Source organism: Bacillus rossius, unplaced genomic scaffold (genome assembly GCF_032445375.1).
Source record: "Bacillus rossius redtenbacheri isolate Brsri unplaced genomic scaffold, Brsri_v3 Brsri_v3_scf50, whole genome shotgun sequence".
NCBI lineage: Eukaryota > Metazoa > Arthropoda > Insecta > Phasmatodea > Bacillidae > Bacillus > Bacillus rossius.
Genome location: NW_026962700.1, coordinates 46309 through 65627, shown reverse-complemented (window position 1 = coordinate 65627; position 19319 = coordinate 46309). Strand labels below are relative to the sequence as shown.

The following is a 19319-nucleotide window of genomic DNA, read 5'->3' as shown; positions in this document are numbered from 1 at the left end:
AGCTGTTTCGGCAGTACTTTCCCTTCATTCGCCGCACCCTGACCGCCCTGTCCCATGCCAAGTCCCCTTCGGAGAGATTCGAGGTGCTCCTCCAAGCGCTTCTGGGTCTCTTCGATGGATCCCCCGCCGCCCCTTAAGCTCCTAGTCTGGAACGCCTTTTCTTTGCTCCCTAAGCTTCTCGACTTCCTTCACCTCGTCGACGAGCACTCACCCGATGTCGTGTTCCTATCAGAGACCTGGCTGACCCCCGCTGTACCCCTCCGCGTCCCGGGATATGCCGTCCACCGCTCCGACCGTGATGGTCGGGGGGGTGGGGTGGCACTCCTGGTGCGCGACACCTTCACCCATCACCGCCGACACATTCCACCTTCACCCGCGACTGAGGCTGTGGCCGTGCGCCTGTTCGGACAGCCCTACTCCCTGACTCTAGTCTCCGTGTATCTCCCACCCCAATTTGCCTTCCCCTCTGCCGCCGTTGTCGCCCTCGGTCGGCTCGATGCCCATGTCGTGCTGGCCGGGGACTTCAACGCCACCCATCCCTACTGGGGCTGCGTCGCGGCCAACCGCCGAGGCAGCTCCCTCCGTCAGCTCCTCCGGCGTACTAACCTCTCCATCTGCGCCCCCGCCACCCCCACATTCTTCCCCGCTCAGCACCACCGTCATCCCAGTATCATCGACCTCGCCCTCACCACACCGCTCCCCATCATCTCTGGTCTCACCACGCTCACCGCCGGGGCCTCGGATCACCTGCCCGTCCTCGGCTCCCTTCACTTCTACCCCCATTCCAACCCGCACCTTCCCCGCTTCGACTTCCGCAACGCCGACTGGAATGGGTTCCAGACCACCCTCTCATCATCACTCGACCTCACCCTCCCCTTCGACACCCCCGACCGTCTCGACGCCAACGTCGTGTCATTCACCCGGGCCGTCTCTGCGGCCGCCTCCGCTCACATTCCGCTGGCCACTCCAAGTACCCGCATCACCCCCTTCCCGCCTTACCTGCGTGACGCCGTGGTCCTGCGCGACCGCTTCCGCGGCCTGTGGCAGGCCAACCGGTCCCCGTTGACACGGATGGTGTTCCTCCTGCTGCGGGGCCGGTGCCGCCGGATGGTCGCGGCGTGGAAGGCGCATTTGGAGACCCGGCGTCTCGGCTCCCTCGCCTCTGCATCCGGCTCTCTGTGGACCTACGTCCGGCGCCTCCGATCGGTCCCCACCACTATTCCCCCACTCACCCACCCGGCCGGGGTGGCGGAGACTGCCCCTGAGCGATCGGAGGCGGTCGCTGCCTACCTCGCGTCCACGTTTGCCTCCGCTGACCCCCCCACCCTCTCCTCCGAGTCTTCGGACGACGGGGACACACCCCCCCCCCCTCGCACATCACGTCACTCTGCCCGTTCTTCCGGACTCTCTGCCATTCCCTCTCGCCACGCCATCGGAGGTGCGCACACTCCTCCTCCGTCTCAAGCCCCCTTCTGCCCCCGGTTCCGACTCTCTGCCTGCACCCGTCCTCCGTGCTCTTCCTCGGAAGGCGACGGTCTTCCTTACCCGCATCATCAACGCGATGTTCCTTCTCTGTCATTTCCCCACCCCTTGGAAAGTGGCCATTGTCTCACCCATACCCAAACCCGGGAAGCCCCCTTCCCTACCATCATCGTACCGCCCCATTTCTCTTCTACCCATCATCTCTAAGGTCGCAGAGCGGACCATTCTCACACGCCTTCTCCTTCACGTCAACCTCTTGCATCTTCTCCCCCATCACCAGTTCGGTTTCCGCAAACGTCACTCCACCTCCCACGCCATCGCCCGTGTGGAGGTGCTGGCTGTCCAAGGTTTCGCACGGCGCCAACACACGGGCATGGTGCTTCTGGACCTTGCCCGGGCATTTGATTCCGTGCCCCATTCACAACTCATTCACCGTCTCTCCGCCACCGACCTTCCACCTCATCTCATACGCCTCATCTGCTCGTTCCTGGGGGGTCGTACCTTCCGGGTTCGGGTGGAGGGCGAACTCTCCGACCCCCGTCACATCATGGCCGGCGTCCCCCAGGGCGCCATCCTTTCACCCCTTCTCTTCACCCTTCACATCGCCGACCTGCAACCACCACCTGGCACTCACCTGGTTCAGTACGCCGATGACACTTGCCTCCTCGCTTCCTCCGTCTCCGAGCGAATGCTCGGCGACCGCCTGAGCCGCGGGCTCACATCACTCTCTACTCAGTTCCTCGCGCACGGCATCGGGCTGAACTGCTCGAAGACCCAATCCATTCTCTTCTCACGCATCCACCCACGCCAGGACCACCCCCCACGAGTTTCCAGCACTGCCATCCCCTGGTCACCCGAGGTCCGCTATCTGGGGGTGACCCTGGACAGTACCTTCACTTTCATCCCGCACCTTGCTTCCATGAAGACTCAATCCAGGGCGGTCTTGGCGCAGCTGGCACCGATACTGCGACCCTCATCTGGCACCCCCCTCCCGGTTCGCATCACCGCATTTCATTCCTACGTCATCCCACGCTTCACCTACGCATCCCCCGTGTGGGTTCATTCATCCCGTTTCAACCTTCGCCCCATTACCCGCACCTACTTCCTGGGGATTCGTCTCCTTCTCGGACTCCCCCGCGCCACCTCCAGGCTGACTCTCCTGGCAGACTCCGGCCTGCCCCACCTTCACCCTCTCCTTCGCTCCATGACAACTTACTTCCTACGCCGATGCCGACGCAGCGACAACCCCCTCATCCTTCAACTTGCGGAGCCGCTGCCTCCTGCACCCCACCCACGACGACCGCTCTTTTCGACTGACCACTTACGCGACGACTCCGACGACGACGCTGACGACGTCCCGGCGGCCGGTGGGCCCGGTAGATGACGGCGTAGACCTCCACGTCCACCGGTAGCCTCCGCGGACCCGCCACCATAGTTCACCATCTACATCGCCACTCCGTCTTCTTCCCATCGTCATCAGCATCGCCGTTTTCTCCGCGCGGCCTCCATCAGCTGCGCGGCTCCTGGATCAGCATCTCTTCACCCCCAGCAGTCCCTCACCCCCCCTCCACCCAACAAGTAGCCGGGACCTTCAAGAACCTCCGTGTTGGCGGGGTCCAGCATCGTCATGTTCTTCGTCTTTGTGTTTATGTTCTGTACAGTGTTCTTGTCCACTGCCTTGTATGTATCTTTATGTATTAAATGATGTTTTTGTGTGTGGGCCCCTAGGGGCCCCACTTATAAAAAAAAAAAAAAAAAAAAAAAAAAAAAAAAAAAAAAAAAAAAAACTAAAGATTTCCGTGGAGGGGAACATTTGATGAGTCTTTAAACAATTTTTTGTTGTGCCCAGTGTTTACACACTGGGCCGGTTACCGTTAAACCACTGGGCCCGGGGGTGAGGCGGGGAGGGGGAAATCTGAAAAATCGAATTGGACAAGTATCGTTCATGGGAATTTTTTTTTTCTTTTTTCAACTATTACCATGCACAATTACGTACCTTCCTTCCGCACTTTCAAGACGGTGGGGTTGTTCGCCAAGGCACCGTAAACTTGAGACCTACGAATGCATTACATACCATACACAGATGAAAAAAAAAAAAAAAATTACACTTCACTGTACATAATTCTTAACACTACTTCACAACTACTAAGTTGAAATTTTTTCACCGGGACAGCGCGAACGCAGTCCCGACTACCAAAAATTACGCGCCCGAGTTACCCACATTTGGGGTAATCGCAGAGGTCAGCTCAACCGAAGTGCAAGGGAAGAGCCTCACCCTGGGGGAACCCCCTGCTTGATCAGGGTAGCCCCTACGCCAGGTAAGTATGCTGCGCAGTGTTTCGCTTTTCTATTTCACTTGGAGCTCGGACCACCTCATCAACGTGTTTTGAGGTTATGTACTTCTACCTCCGAAACAGCTCTTTCCCCAGACATAACACTCCCGTGCCAGTTCATCACACTACATGACAGTACACACCAACAATGCAAATACAATTTCTTCCTACAACTGCCCGTTTCTACTCGCACCTCGTTTCCTTTGTTTCTGTACCCACGGCGACGGTCGACCGCCGCGTGCATTTGGTTACCCCGTTTGCCGCGTGGCGGCACTTGGTTACACCGTTTGCCGCGTGGCGGCACTCGGGTCGTCGCGTCCGCCTCGGCAAAAAGGCGGGCACCACGGCACAGTCGAGAGGGGAACTTTTTTCCATTAGCAACATACCTAGGGTTTCACGAAATATCGAGTGCCGTGTCCCACGAGGCGATTTTCGGACGATTCGCGGCTTCAGGCTGCACGACCGTACGCTATTTTCACCATTAGTGGTGGTCCGCACATTTTTCCTATATAGTCCGGATTTTCAAAGTTTCAACCGTGCTCTGGTTTCCCTTCAAAGGCATCAAACTGTTCAGGGGAATTTTTTAAAAGCTTTTTGAAGCAAATCTGAGCACTTTTGGCCATTCACTAACTGGTTTCCTTTCAGCAATTTCAGCGAGCCGCCGAGACCTGCTGCTGCTAGTTCCTGAGTCGACCACCAGGAGTGCTCTTGTGTAGATCTAGTTCTTAGATCCTAGGTCTTCTTCTTGTGAGTGCTGTGCGCCACCGAGTCGCGGCCTATTGGGGCGGCTGAGGGGGGAGTTTGGAATGGACTCCCTCCCGATGAAGCCAAACCAGGGCGGGGGCGACCTCGGTCAGAGGCCATCGGCCGAGGCCACTTCTTGTGACTCCCGGCAACCAAGTTGTAGCCTATTGGGGAGGCCGAGGGGAGAGTTTGGAATGGACTCTCTCCCGATGACGCCGAACCAGGGCGGGGACGACTTTGGTCCGAGGCCCTCGGCCGAGGCCGGTTCTGGCGATGAGATGACTACTGACAATCGGCCACCCCAGCCACGACAATACTGTGGACCGCATCGCCAGCGCTTGGAGACCATGCAAGTCGGGTCTGGGGAGGCGGGCGCTGCTGGGGTCGGGGGGGTGGCTCCGCCTCCCTCCCCCGCGCCAGCCGGGCTGCGCACCCAGACTGTTTGCATTAAGGTCAGCGAGACGAAACATCTTCACGGCCTGGACGTCTCCACCATCCTCGCTCTGCCTACGACTACCTCTGCTCCAACACCACCAACTGTGACTACTACTACCACCACGGCCTGCATCACTTCACCGATCATGTCTCCTGCGCCTTCTCTTCCGCTGTTGCCGACCGACTCACCGCCTGCCGCCGTTCCTCCTGCTGCGACTGCTACTCCCATGGACACCGGCTTCATCGTTCCCACGAAGACCGTCAAGCGCGCCCACCCCGACCAGCACTCCTCCGACGATGCCGTCCCTACCAGCAACCGCTACGACAGTCTCCTCAGTCTACCGGATACCGACACCGACGACGGCGCTGGGGCTGCCTCCTCGGACCGACCCTTGACTGCCAAGCCCCGCCGCAAGCAGCATGCTAAGCGGCACCGGCCCGACACGCAACCTCCTCCTGTGCCCTTCACCACTCTCCCGGGCCCCTCTTCGACGAGTCCCAGCTCATCTCGTGCTCCACCCCGCCCTCCAGCCTCGCAGCCTCGTGCCTCCTCCTCGGCGGCGCCTCGCCCGCCTACCTCCACTCCTCGCACGCCTCGCATGCCTCCGATCGCCTGCCTTCTCACGCCCACAGCCGGCCCCTTCGCCACTGCACAACGTTTTCAGTCTCTCCTCTCCGGTCCTCTCTCTGTCACCTCCGTCAATGACCGCACCTCCTTTTATACCAGCAACCCTCAGGACCACCAGCTCCTATTTGACGAACTCCAACGCCTCGGATATAAACCCTACACCCATCTCCGCCCCGACGAGCGTGCCGATCGAGTTGTGATCAAGAAACTCCCTCTCTCCACGACGGCTGACGAGGTCACCCAGTCCCTGCTCGACCTGCACCTACCTGTGGCATCTGTGGTGGCCATGCGCACCTCTCCTACTTCAACGACCCGGCCTTTCCTGGTCACTACATCCGGTCTGGGTGAGGCAGCCCCCTTCCTGAAGTTGAAGACATTGGGCTGCTGGGTGGTGGCAGTTGAGAAATACCGCGGCTCGGGGCGCGTACCTCAGTGCTACCGCTGCCAGCGGCCTGGACACCCGTCCTCCCGATGCCACCGGGACCTCGCCTGTTTCAAGTGCGCTGGGCCCCACTGGTCTCGGGACTGCACCTCGACTACCCGACGCTGCACGCTTTGTGACGGGGCCCACTTCGCTACTTCCACTGACTGTCGCGTGATTCAGGCTTACCTGCGCCGACACCCTCAACGACTCACTGACGCCACGACGACTGCCGTGGGGACCGGGCCCTCTGTCCCGCCCCTGTCCGATCCCAAGACGTTTCCTGCTCTCTCCACCAATGCTTGGGCACGCCCTCCCCCCGTTGTACCGGTTGTTCCCCCCTCTGCCACCTCGCACCCTCCTCCTTCCGCTCCTTCTTCTGACTCTCGACCGCTTGCCTCCGACTCAGACTGCTCGTCGCTTTCATCCCTCATTCACGACTTCATTTCATTCATCCGACAGTACCTCCCGCTCATCCGGTCTGTCCTGACGGCACTCTCCCGAGCCCGCACCTCCACCGAGAAGTTCGAAGTGCTCCTCCAGGCCCTTCTGAATTTCTTCGATGGATCCCGCCCCTCCCCTTAGTGTCCTCATCTGGAACGTCTTTTCCCTCCTCCCTAAGCTCCACGACCTTTTGCACCTGCTCCACGAGCGATCGCCCGACGTCGTGTTCCTTTCTGAGACCTGGCTCTCCCCCTCTGCCCCCGTCCTGGTCCCCGGGTATGCGGTCCACCGTGCCGATCGCGATGGTCGGGGCGGGGGGGTGGCGTTACTCGTCCGCAACACCATTTCACATCATCGCCGTCGCATCCCTTCTTCCCCCGCGGCCGAGGCGGTTGCTGTGCGCTTGCACGGCCTCCCGTACTCCCTGACCTTGGTATCCTTGTACCTCCCCCCTCAGTACGCCTTTCCCACGGCCGACGTTGTCGCCCTCGGTCGGCTCGACGCCCACGTCGTGCTGGCCGGGGACTTCAACGCCACCCATCCCTTCTGGGGCTGTGCCGCCGCGAACCGGCGGGGCAGCTCCCTCCGGCAACTCCTTCGGCGTACTCCTCTCTCTCTTTATGCCCCTCCGACCCCGACATTTTTTCCGGCCCAGCTCAACCGGCAACCCAGCATCATCGACTTTGCACTGTCCACGCCCCTCCCCATTCTCTCGGATCTCACCACCATCACCTCCGGCACCTCCGACCACTTGCCTGTTCTTGCCACACTTCACTTTCACCCCCGTTCTAACCCCCACCTCCCCCGCTTCGATTTTCCCAAGGCCGACTGGGGCGGTTTTCAGCGTTCCCTCTCCGCTGCCATAGACCTGTCTGTTCCGTTCGATACCCCTGCCCGCCTTGACGCCAACGTTCTCTCGCTGACCGACGCCATTTCCGCGGCCGCCTCTGCCAACATACCTCTGGTTCCCCCCCGTCCCCTTGTCGACCCATTTCCGCCTTACCTCCGGGACGCCTTGTCCTTGCGCAACCGCTTCCGCGTCCTCTGGCAGGCTAGTCGTTCCCTGCTGCACCGGCGGGTGTACCTGGTGCTGCGGGGGCGCTGCCGGCGATTGGTCGCGGAGTGGAGGGCCCGTCTGGAGACTCGGCGTCTCCAATCCCTCTCTGCTTGCTCCGGCTCCCTCTGGTCTCACGTCCGTCGTCTCCGCTCGGTTCCTACCACCATCCCCCCGTTGACCACCCCCACGGGTGTGGCGGAAACGGCCTCGGAGCGATCCGAGGCGGTGGCCGCCTACCTGGCGACCACCTTCGCATCCGCACCCGGCCCTTCCCTGTCCTCCGAGTCTTCGGACGACGAGGACGGGGCCCGCCTCCTGTCTCGCCACGTCACTTTGCCCCCCCTTCCGGCCACCTTCCCCCTGCCGCTCGTCACGCCTTCCGAGGTCCGCACCCTGCTCGCCCGCCTTCGGCCCCGTTCTGCTCCTGGCCACGACTCTCTGCCCTCCCCCGTGCTCCGTGCCCTACCTCGCAAGGCCCTTGTGTTTCTGACCCGTCTTTTCAACGCAATGTTCCTCCTCTGCCACTTCCCCACCCCCTGGAAAACCGCCGTCGTCTCACCCATCCCCAAACCTGGCAAGCCCCCGTCTCTCCCTTCATCTTTTCGGCCCATCTCGCTTCTTCCTATTCTGTCCAAGGTCGCGGAACGGGCGATCCACCGCCGTCTCCTCTTTCAAGTCACCACCCTGGACCTTCTACCCCGCCACCAGTTCGGTTTCCGCCCCCGCCACTCGACGACCCACGCCATTGCCCGTGTGGAGCACCTGGTGGTCCAGGGATTCGCCAGGCGGCAACACACGGGCATGGTGCTTCTTGACCTCGCCCGTGCTTTCGATTCCGTTCCGCATGCCCAGCTCCTCCAGCGCCTCTCTGCCACCGACCTCTCATCTCATCTCATCCGCCTCCTCTGCTCCTTCCTGGAGGGTCGCACCTTCCGGGTTCGGGTGGAGGGGGTCCTCTCCGGCCCCCGCCCCATCTCCGCCGGCGTCCCCCAGGGCGCCATTCTCTCACCGCTACTTTTTACCCTCCACATCTCTGATCTCAAGCCCCCTCCCGGCACCTATCTTGTCCAGTACGCCGATGATACCTGTCTCCTGGCCTCTTCAGTTTCCGAGCGGCTGCTCTGCGACCGTCTCGGCCGCGGCCTCACTTCCCTCAACAATCAGTTCCTCGCGCATGGCATCGGGCTCAATCACTCTAAATCACGATCCATCCTCTTCTCCCGACTTCATCCACACCACGACCACCCGCCAGTCATCTCCACCGTAGCCATCCCCTGGTCGCCTCGCATCCGTTATCTGGGGGTCACCCTAGACAATACCTTTACTTTTCTGCCGCACCTCGACTCAATCCGCACCAAGTCCCGTGCCGTCATGGCTCAGCTGGCCACCATACTCAGACCGACATCCGGCACCCCTCTCGACGTTCGTGTGACTGCCTACCGTTCCTTTGTTCTTCCCCACTTCCTCTACGCGTGCCCGGCTTGGGTCCACTCCTCTCTGTACAACCTCCGTCCGATCACCCGGTCCTACTTTCTCGGTGCCCGCCTCCTGCTCGGTCTCCCTCGCGCCACCTTACGACAGACCCTCCTGGACCAGACTGGGCTCCCGCACTTACACGAGCTGCTCTGCAAGGTGACTAAGAAGTTTCTCCGCCACTGCCGGCGTTCTGACAACCCCCTGATCCGACTCCTTGCAGAGCCCCTGCCTGACGCCCCTCACCCCCGCCGACCGCTCTTTACCTACGATCATTTGAGACGCCCTGACCCTGATGACGTTGACGCTGGTGCAGTCGCGGCTGGTGGGCCCGGCAGCTGACGACGGTGATCACCACGTCCACGGTTGGCTCTGAGGAATGTTACCAGGCATCATCCCATCAAGATCTCTGCTCTCAGTGAACTACTGCCTAACATCGCCACTGCTCCGGACCGTCTTCATCTGCGGCCCGGCACCTTCTGCGCCCCGAGTCGCCCCCGGCAGCCCACAGAAGATTCGCCGCCCAACAAGCAGCTGGACCTCTAGGACGGTATCGTCGGAGGGGCCCCGTTTCGTCAGTGTTGAATAAAGATTGTCACCATTCGCCCTTGTGGCCATGTATTCGTGTTCTATGTTGTGTTTTATTTGTGTTCACCTGTATCCGCTTTTTATATTAAAGATGAATTTTTTGGTGGGTAACTCCCTTCAGTGGGAGTTCCCTTTGATTAAAAAAAAAAAAAAAAAAAAAAAAACTAAAGATTTCCGTGGAGGGGAACATTTGATGAGTCTTTAAACAATTTTTTGTTGTGCCCAGTGTTTACACACTGGGCCGGTTACCGTTAAACCACTGGGCCCGGGGGTGAGGCGGGGAGGGGGAAATCTGAAAAATCGAATTGGACAAGTATCGTTCATGGGAATTTTTTTTTTCTTTTTTCAACTATTACCATGCACAATTACGTACCTTCCTTCCGCACTTTCAAGACGGTGGGGTTGTTCGCCAAGGCACCGTAAACTTGAGACCTACGAATGCATTACATACCATACACAGATGAAAAAAAAAAAAAAAATTACACTTCACTGTACATAATTCTTAACACTACTTCACAACTACTAAGTTGAAATTTTTTCACCGGGACAGCGCGAACGCAGTCCCGACTACCAAAAATTACGCGCCCGAGTTACCCACATTTGGGGTAATCGCAGAGGTCAGCTCAACCGAAGTGCAAGGGAAGAGCCTCACCCTGGGGGAACCCCCTGCTTGATCAGGGTAGCCCCTACGCCAGGTAAGTATGCTGCGCAGTGTTTCGCTTTTCTATTTCACTTGGAGCTCGGACCACCTCATCAACGTGTTTTGAGGTTATGTACTTCTACCTCCGAAACAGCTCTTTCCCCAGACATAACACTCCCGTGCCAGTTCATCACACTACATGACAGTACACACCAACAATGCAAATACAATTTCTTCCTACAACTGCCCGTTTCTACTCGCACCTCGTTTCCTTTGTTTCTGTACCCACGGCGACGGTCGACCGCCGCGTGCATTTGGTTACCCCGTTTGCCGCGTGGCGGCACTTGGTTACACCGTTTGCCGCGTGGCGGCACTCGGGTCGTCGCGTCCGCCTCGGCAAAAAGGCGGGCACCACGGCACAGTCGAGAGGGGAACTTTTTTCCATTAGCAACATACCTAGGGTTTCACGAAATATCGAGTGCCGTGTCCCACGAGGCGATTTTCGGACGATTCGCGGCTTCAGGCTGCACGACCGTACGCTATTTTCACCATTAGTGGTGGTCCGCACATTTTTCCTATATAGTCCGGATTTTCAAAGTTTCAACCGTGCTCTGGTTTCCCTTCAAACGCATAAATCTTTCGCCTTTTACTAAAGATTTCCGTGGAGGGGAACATTTGATGAGTCTTTAAACAATTTTTTGTTGTGCCCAGTGTTTACACACTGGGCCGGTTACCGTTAAACCACTGGGCCCGGGGGTGAGGCGGGGAGGGGGAAATCTGAAAAATCGAATTGGACAAGTATCGTTCATGGGAATTTTTTTTTTCTTTTTTCAACTATTACCATGCACAATTACGTACCTTCCTTCCGCACTTTCAAGACGGTGGGGTTGTTCGCCAAGGCACCGTAAACTTGAGACCTACGAATGCATTACATACCATACACAGATGAAAAAAAAAAAAAAAATTACACTTCACTGTACATAATTCTTAACACTACTTCACAACTACTAAGTTGAAATTTTTTCACCGGGACAGCGCGAACGCAGTCCCGACTACCAAAAATTACGCGCCCGAGTTACCCACATTTGGGGTAATCGCAGAGGTCAGCTCAACCGAAGTGCAAGGGAAGAGCCTCACCCTGGGGGAACCCCCTGCTTGATCAGGGTAGCCCCTACGCCAGGTAAGTATGCTGCGCAGTGTTTCGCTTTTCTATTTCACTTGGAGCTCGGACCACCTCATCAACGTGTTTTGAGGTTATGTACTTCTACCTCCGAAACAGCTCTTTCCCCAGACATAACACTCCCGTGCCAGTTCATCACACTACATGACAGTACACACCAACAATGCAAATACAATTTCTTCCTACAACTGCCCGTTTCTACTCGCACCTCGTTTCCTTTGTTTCTGTACCCACGGCGACGGTCGACCGCCGCGTGCATTTGGTTACCCCGTTTGCCGCGTGGCGGCACTTGGTTACACCGTTTGCCGCGTGGCGGCACTCGGGTCGTCGCGTCCGCCTCGGCAAAAAGGCGGGCACCACGGCACAGTCGAGAGGGGAACTTTTTTCCATTAGCAACATACCTAGGGTTTCACGAAATATCGAGTGCCGTGTCCCACGAGGCGATTTTCGGACGATTCGCGGCTTCAGGCTGCACGACCGTACGCTATTTTCACCATTAGTGGTGGTCCGCACATTTTTCCTATATAGTCCGGATTTTCAAAGTTTCAACCGTGCTCTGGTTTCCCTTCAAACGCTCGTCCTGAAGCGTCTCCCACTCACCACTACCCCCGAGGAGGTGCACGCCGCCCTCCTCGACCTGGACCTACCCGTTGCTTCCGTCACTCCGCTCCGCGTCACCGACACCGCCACGACCCGTCCGTTCCTGGTTAATACTCACCACCTGGGGGAGGCAGCTCCCTTCCTGGCTCTACGCTCCCTGGGCTGCTGGGTGGTCTCCGTCGAACGCTATCGTGGCAGCGGGCGGGTCCCGCAGTGTTACCGGTGCCAGCAGGCCGGCCACCCATCCACACGCTGCGAGAGGCCGGTGGCCTGTTTCAAGTGTGCCGGGCCCCACCGGTCCCGCGAGTGCACTTCGACGACTCCGAAGTGCGTCAATTGCGGCGAGGCGCACTTCGCGACTTCCATGGACTGCCGGGTGAACCAGGCCTACCTCAGACGCCACCCCCCCCGACAACAGCCTGAGGCCACCCCGGCACCGCGACCGCGACCGCCAAACTTGACCGACGCTCGTGCCTTTCCCGCCGTCACCTCCAACGCCTGGACTCGGCGCGGTTCCGCCGCCGCCACCCTGTTCCCCTCCCGCGACGGGCCATCTCCATCTGCACCTCAGGACCCCTCATCTCACCGACCGGACGCTGACGACACTTCATTCACCGCGATCATACGTGACCTCATCCAGCTGTTTCGGCAGTACTTTCCCTTCATTCGCCGCACCCTGACCGCCCTGTCCCATGCCAAGTCCCCTTCGGAGAGATTCGAGGTGCTCCTCCAAGCGCTTCTGGGTCTCTTCGATGGATCCCCCGCCGCCCCTTAAGCTCCTAGTCTGGAACGCCTTTTCTTTGCTCCCTAAGCTTCTCGACTTCCTTCACCTCGTCGACGAGCACTCACCCGATGTCGTGTTCCTATCAGAGACCTGGCTGACCCCCGCTGTACCCCTCCGCGTCCCGGGATATGCCGTCCACCGCTCCGACCGTGATGGTCGGGGGGGTGGGGTGGCACTCCTGGTGCGCGACACCTTCACCCATCACCGCCGACACATTCCACCTTCACCCGCGACTGAGGCTGTGGCCGTGCGCCTGTTCGGACAGCCCTACTCCCTGACTCTAGTCTCCGTGTATCTCCCACCCCAATTTGCCTTCCCCTCTGCCGCCGTTGTCGCCCTCGGTCGGCTCGATGCCCATGTCGTGCTGGCCGGGGACTTCAACGCCACCCATCCCTACTGGGGCTGCGTCGCGGCCAACCGCCGAGGCAGCTCCCTCCGTCAGCTCCTCCGGCGTACTAACCTCTCCATCTGCGCCCCCGCCACCCCCACATTCTTCCCCGCTCAGCACCACCGTCATCCCAGTATCATCGACCTCGCCCTCACCACACCGCTCCCCATCATCTCTGGTCTCACCACGCTCACCGCCGGGGCCTCGGATCACCTGCCCGTCCTCGGCTCCCTTCACTTCTACCCCCATTCCAACCCGCACCTTCCCCGCTTCGACTTCCGCAACGCCGACTGGAATGGGTTCCAGACCACCCTCTCATCATCACTCGACCTCACCCTCCCCTTCGACACCCCCGACCGTCTCGACGCCAACGTCGTGTCATTCACCCGGGCCGTCTCTGCGGCCGCCTCCGCTCACATTCCGCTGGCCACTCCAAGTACCCGCATCACCCCCTTCCCGCCTTACCTGCGTGACGCCGTGGTCCTGCGCGACCGCTTCCGCGGCCTGTGGCAGGCCAACCGGTCCCCGTTGACACGGATGGTGTTCCTCCTGCTGCGGGGCCGGTGCCGCCGGATGGTCGCGGCGTGGAAGGCGCATTTGGAGACCCGGCGTCTCGGCTCCCTCGCCTCTGCATCCGGCTCTCTGTGGACCTACGTCCGGCGCCTCCGATCGGTCCCCACCACTATTCCCCCACTCACCCACCCGGCCGGGGTGGCGGAGACTGCCCCTGAGCGATCGGAGGCGGTCGCTGCCTACCTCGCGACCACGTTTGCCTCCGCTGACCCCCCCACCCTCTCCTCCGAGTCTTCGGACGACGGGGACACACCCCCCCCCCTCGCACATCACGTCACTCTGCCCGTTCTTCCGGACTCTCTGCCATTCCCTCTCGCCACGCCATCGGAGGTGCGCACACTCCTCCTCCGTCTCAAGCCCCCTTCTGCCCCCGGTTCCGACTCTCTGCCTGCACCCGTCCTCCGTGCTCTTCCTCGGAAGGCGACGGTCTTCCTTACCCGCATCATCAACGCGATGTTCCTTCTCTGTCATTTCCCCACCCCTTGGAAAGTGGCCATTGTCTCACCCATACCCAAACCCGGGAAGCCCCCTTCCCTACCATCATCGTACCGCCCCATTTCTCTTCTACCCATCATCTCTAAGGTCGCAGAGCGGACCATTCTCACACGCCTTCTCCTTCACGTCAACCTCTTGCATCTTCTCCCCCATCACCAGTTCGGTTTCCGCAAACGTCACTCCACCTCCCACGCCATCGCCCGTGTGGAGGTGCTGGCTGTCCAAGGTTTCGCACGGCGCCAACACACGGGCATGGTGCTTCTGGACCTTGCCCGGGCATTTGATTCCGTGCCCCATTCACAACTCATTCACCGTCTCTCCGCCACCGACCTTCCACCTCATCTCATACGCCTCATCTGCTCGTTCCTGGGGGGTCGTACCTTCCGGGTTCGGGTGGAGGGCGAACTCTCCGACCCCCGTCACATCATGGCCGGCGTCCCCCAGGGCGCCATCCTTTCACCCCTTCTCTTCACCCTTCACATCGCCGACCTGCAACCACCACCTGGCACTCACCTGGTTCAGTACGCCGATGACACTTGCCTCCTCGCTTCCTCCGTCTCCGAGCGGATGCTCGGCGACCGCCTGAGCCGCGGGCTCACATCACTCTCTACTCAGTTCCTCGCGCACGGCATCGGGCTGAACTGCTCGAAGACCCAATCCATTCTCTTCTCACGCATCCACCCACGCCAGGACCACCCCCCACGAGTTTCCAGCACTGCCATCCCCTGGTCACCCGAGGTCCGCTATCTGGGGGTGACCCTGGACAGTACCTTCACTTTCATCCCGCACCTTGCTTCCATGAAGACTCAATCCAGGGCGGTCTTGGCGCAGCTGGCACCGATACTGCGACCCTCATCTGGCACCCCCCTCCCGGTTCGCATCACCGCATTTCATTCCTACGTCATCCCACGCTTCACCTACGCATCCCCCGTGTGGGTTCATTCATCCCGTTTCAACCTTCGCCCCATTACCCGCACCTACTTCCTGGGGATTCGTCTCCTTCTCGGACTCCCCCGCGCCACCTCCAGGCTGACTCTCCTGGCAGACTCCGGCCTGCCCCACCTTCACCCTCTCCTTCGCTCCATGACAACTTACTTCCTACGCCGATGCCGACGCAGCGACAACCCCCTCATCCTTCAACTTGCGGAGCCGCTGCCTCCTGCACCCCACCCACGACGACCGCTCTTTTCGACTGACCACTTACGCGACGACTCCGACGACGACGCTGACGACGTCCCGGCGGCCGGTGGGCCCGGTAGATGACGGCGTAGACCTCCACGTCCACCGGTAGCCTCCGCGGACCCGCCACCATAGTTCACCATCTACATCGCCACTCCGTCTTCTTCCCATCGTCATCAGCATCGCCGTTTTCTCCGCGCGGCCTCCATCAGCTGCGCGGCTCCTGGATCAGCATCTCTTCACCCCCAGCAGTCCCTCACCCCCCCTCCACCCAACAAGTAGCCGGGACCTTCAAGAACCTCCGTGTTGGCGGGGTCCAGCAGCATCGTCATGTTCTTCATCTTTGTGTTTATGTTCTGTACAGTGTTCTTGTCCACTGCCTTGTATGTATCTTTATGTATTAAATGATGTTTTTGTGTGTGGGCCCCTAGGGGCCCCACTTTATTAAAAAAAAAAAAAAAAAAAAAAAAAACTAAAGATTTCCGTGGAGGGGAACATTTGATGAGTCTTTAAACAATTTTTTGTTGTGCCCAGTGTTTACACACTGGGCCGGTTACCGTTAAACCACTGGGCCCGGGGGTGAGGCGGGGAGGGGGAAATCTGAAAAATCGAATTGGACAAGTATCGTTCATGGGAATTTTTTTTTTCTTTTTTCAACTATTACCATGCACAATTACGTACCTTCCTTCCGCACTTTCAAGACGGTGGGGTTGTTCGCCAAGGCACCGTAAACTTGAGACCTACGAATGCATTACATACCATACACAGATGAAAAAAAAAAAAAAAATTACACTTCACTGTACATAATTCTTAACACTACTTCACAACTACTAAGTTGAAATTTTTTCACCGGGACAGCGCGAACGCAGTCCCGACTACCAAAAATTACGCGCCCGAGTTACCCACATTTGGGGTAATCGCAGAGGTCAGCTCAACCGAAGTGCAAGGGAAGAGCCTCACCCTGGGGGAACCCCCTGCTTGATCAGGGTAGCCCCTACGCCAGGTAAGTATGCTGCGCAGTGTTTCGCTTTTCTATTTCACTTGGAGCTCGGACCACCTCATCAACGTGTTTTGAGGTTATGTACTTCTACCTCCGAAACAGCTCTTTCCCCAGACATAACACTCCCGTGCCAGTTCATCACACTACATGACAGTACACACCAACAATGCAAATACAATTTCTTCCTACAACTGCCCGTTTCTACTCGCACCTCGTTTCCTTTGTTTCTGTACCCACGGCGACGGTCGACCGCCGCGTGCATTTGGTTACCCCGTTTGCCGCGTGGCGGCACTTGGTTACACCGTTTGCCGCGTGGCGGCACTCGGGTCGTCGCGTCCGCCTCGGCAAAAAGGCGGGCACCACGGCACAGTCGAGAGGGGAACTTTTTTCCATTAGCAACATACCTAGGGTTTCACGAAATATCGAGTGCCGTGTCCCACGAGGCGATTTTCGGACGATTCGCGGCTTCAGGCTGCACGACCGTACGCTATTTTCACCATTAGTGGTGGTCCGCACATTTTTCCTATATAGTCCGGATTTTCAAAGTTTCAACCGTGCTCTGGTTTCCCTTCAAACGCATAAATCTTTCGCCTTTTACTAAAGATTTCCGTGGAGGGGAACATTTGATGAGTCTTTAAACAATTTTTTGTTGTGCCCAGTGTTTACACACTGGGCCGGTTACCGTTAAACCACTGGGCCCGGGGGTGAGGCGGGGAGGGGGAAATCTGAAAAATCGAATTGGACAAGTATCGTTCATGGGAATTTTTTTTTTCTTTTTTCAACTATTACCATGCACAATTACGTACCTTCCTTCCGCACTTTCAAGACGGTGGGGTTGTTCGCCAAGGCACCGTAAACTTGAGACCTACGAATGCATTACATACCATACACAGATGAAAAAAAAAAAAAAAATTACACTTCACTGTACATAATTCTTAACACTACTTCACAACTACTAAGTTGAAATTTTTTCACCGGGACAGCGCGAACGCAGTCCCGACTACCAAAAATTACGCGCCCGAGTTACCCACATTTGGGGTAATCGCAGAGGTCAGCTCAACCGAAGTGCAAGGGAAGAGCCTCACCCTGGGGGAACCCCCTGCTTGATCAGGGTAGCCCCTACGCCAGGTAAGTATGCTGCGCAGTGTTTCGCTTTTCTATTTCACTTGGAGCTCGGACCACCTCATCAACGTGTTTTGAGGTTATGTACTTCTACCTCCGAAACAGCTCTTTCCCCAGACATAACACTCCCGTGCCAGTTCATCACACTACATGACAGTACACACCAACAATGCAAATACAATTTCTTCCTACAACTGCCCGTTTCTACTCGCACCTCGTTTCCTTTGTTTCTGTACCCACGGCGACGGTCGACCGCCGCGTGCATTTGGTTACCCCGTTTGCCGCGTGGCGGCACTTGGTTACACCGTTTGCCGCGTGGCGGCACTCGGGTCGTCGCGTCCGCCTCGGCAAAAAGGCGGGCACCACGGCACAGTCGAGAGGGGAACTTTTTTCCATTAGCAACATACCTAGGGTTTCACGAAATATCGAGTGCCGTGTCCCACGAGGCGATTTTCGGACGATTCGCGGCTTCAGGCTGCACGACCGTACGCTATTTTCACCATTAGTGGTGGTCCGCACATTTTTCCTATATAGTCCGGATTTTCAAAGTTTCAACCGTGCTCTGGTTTCCCTTCAAAGGCATCAAACTGTTCAGGGGAATTTTTTAAAAGCTTTTTGAAGCAAATCTGAGCACTTTTGGCCATTCACTAACTGGTTTCCTTTCAGCAATTTCAGCGAGCCGCCGAGACCTGCTGCTGCTAGTTCCTGAGTCGACCACCAGGAGTGCTCTTGTGTAGATCTAGTTCTTAGATCCTAGATCTTCTTCTTGTGAGTGCTGTGCGCCACCGAGTCGCGGCCTATTGGGGCGGCTGAGGGGGGAGTTTGGAATGGACTCCCTCCCGATGAAGCCAAACCAGGGCGGGGGCGACCTCGGTCAGAGGCCATCGGCCGAGGCCACTTCTTGTGACTCCCGGCAACCAAGTTGTAGCCTATTGGGGAGGCCGAGGGGAGAGTTTGGAATGGACTCTCTCCCGATGACGCCGAACCAGGGCGGGGACGACTTTGGTCCGAGGCCCTCGGCCGAGGCCGGTTCTGGCGATGAGATGACTACTGACAATCGGCCACCCCAGCCACGACAATACTGTGGACCGCATCGCCAGCGCTTGGAGACCATGCAAGTCGGGTCTGGGGAGGCGGGCGCTGCTGGGGTCGGGGGGGTGGCTCCGCCTCCCTCCCCCGCGCCAGCCGGGCTGCGCACCCAGACTGTTTGCATTAAGGTCAGCGAGACGAAACATCTTCACGGCCTGGACGTCTCCACCATCCTCGCTCTGCCTACGACTACCTCTGCTCCAACACCACCAACTGTGACTACTACTACCACCACGGCCTGCATCACTTCACCGATCATGTCTCCTGCGCCTTCTCTTCCGCTGTTGCCGACCGACTCACCGCCTGCCGCCGTTCCTCCTGCTGCGACTGCTACTCCCATGGACACCGGCTTCATCGTTCCCACGAAGACCGTCAAGCGCGCCCACCCCGACCAGCACTCCTCCGACGATGCCGTCCCTACCAGCAACCGCTACGACAGTCTCCTCAGTCTACCGGATACCGACACCGACGACGGCGCTGGGGCTGCCTCCTCGGACCGACCCTTGACTGCCAAGCCCCGCCGCAAGCAGCATGCTAAGCGGCACCGGCCCGACACGCAACCTCCTCCTGTGCCCTTCACCACTCTCCCGGGCCCCTCTTCGACGAGTCCCAGCTCATCTCGTGCTCCACCCCGCCCTCCAGCCTCGCAGCCTCGTGCCTCCTC

The 19319-nt window shown here is 58.5% G+C and overlaps 7 non-coding genes across 7 annotated transcripts; 2 read left to right on the top strand and 5 right to left on the bottom strand.

Annotated features, from left to right (window-relative positions):
- Window positions 1–3645: 3645 nt before the first annotated feature.
- Window positions 3646–3808, bottom strand: LOC134544796 (U1 spliceosomal RNA). Its single transcript, XR_010078053.1, has one exon. It is a non-coding gene; the product is annotated as a U1 spliceosomal RNA (small nuclear RNA).
- A 6337-nt stretch (window positions 3809–10145) lies between these two features.
- On the bottom strand, window positions 10146–10308 carry LOC134544795 (U1 spliceosomal RNA). Its single transcript, XR_010078052.1, has one exon. It is a non-coding gene; the product is annotated as a U1 spliceosomal RNA (small nuclear RNA).
- Window positions 10309–10851: 543 nt separating this feature from the next.
- Window positions 10852–10971, top strand: LOC134544830 (U5 spliceosomal RNA). Its single transcript, XR_010078086.1, has one exon. It is a non-coding gene; the product is annotated as a U5 spliceosomal RNA (small nuclear RNA).
- A 299-nt stretch (window positions 10972–11270) lies between these two features.
- On the bottom strand, window positions 11271–11433 carry LOC134544793 (U1 spliceosomal RNA). The gene has a single exon (XR_010078050.1). It is a non-coding gene; the product is annotated as a U1 spliceosomal RNA (small nuclear RNA).
- Window positions 11434–16292: 4859 nt separating this feature from the next.
- LOC134544792 (U1 spliceosomal RNA) lies at window positions 16293–16455 on the bottom strand. The gene has a single exon (XR_010078049.1). It is a non-coding gene; the product is annotated as a U1 spliceosomal RNA (small nuclear RNA).
- Window positions 16456–16998: 543 nt separating this feature from the next.
- On the top strand, window positions 16999–17118 carry LOC134544829 (U5 spliceosomal RNA). Its single transcript, XR_010078085.1, has one exon. It is a non-coding gene; the product is annotated as a U5 spliceosomal RNA (small nuclear RNA).
- A 299-nt stretch (window positions 17119–17417) lies between these two features.
- LOC134544791 (U1 spliceosomal RNA) lies at window positions 17418–17580 on the bottom strand. The gene has a single exon (XR_010078048.1). It is a non-coding gene; the product is annotated as a U1 spliceosomal RNA (small nuclear RNA).
- Window positions 17581–19319: the final 1739 nt, after the last annotated feature.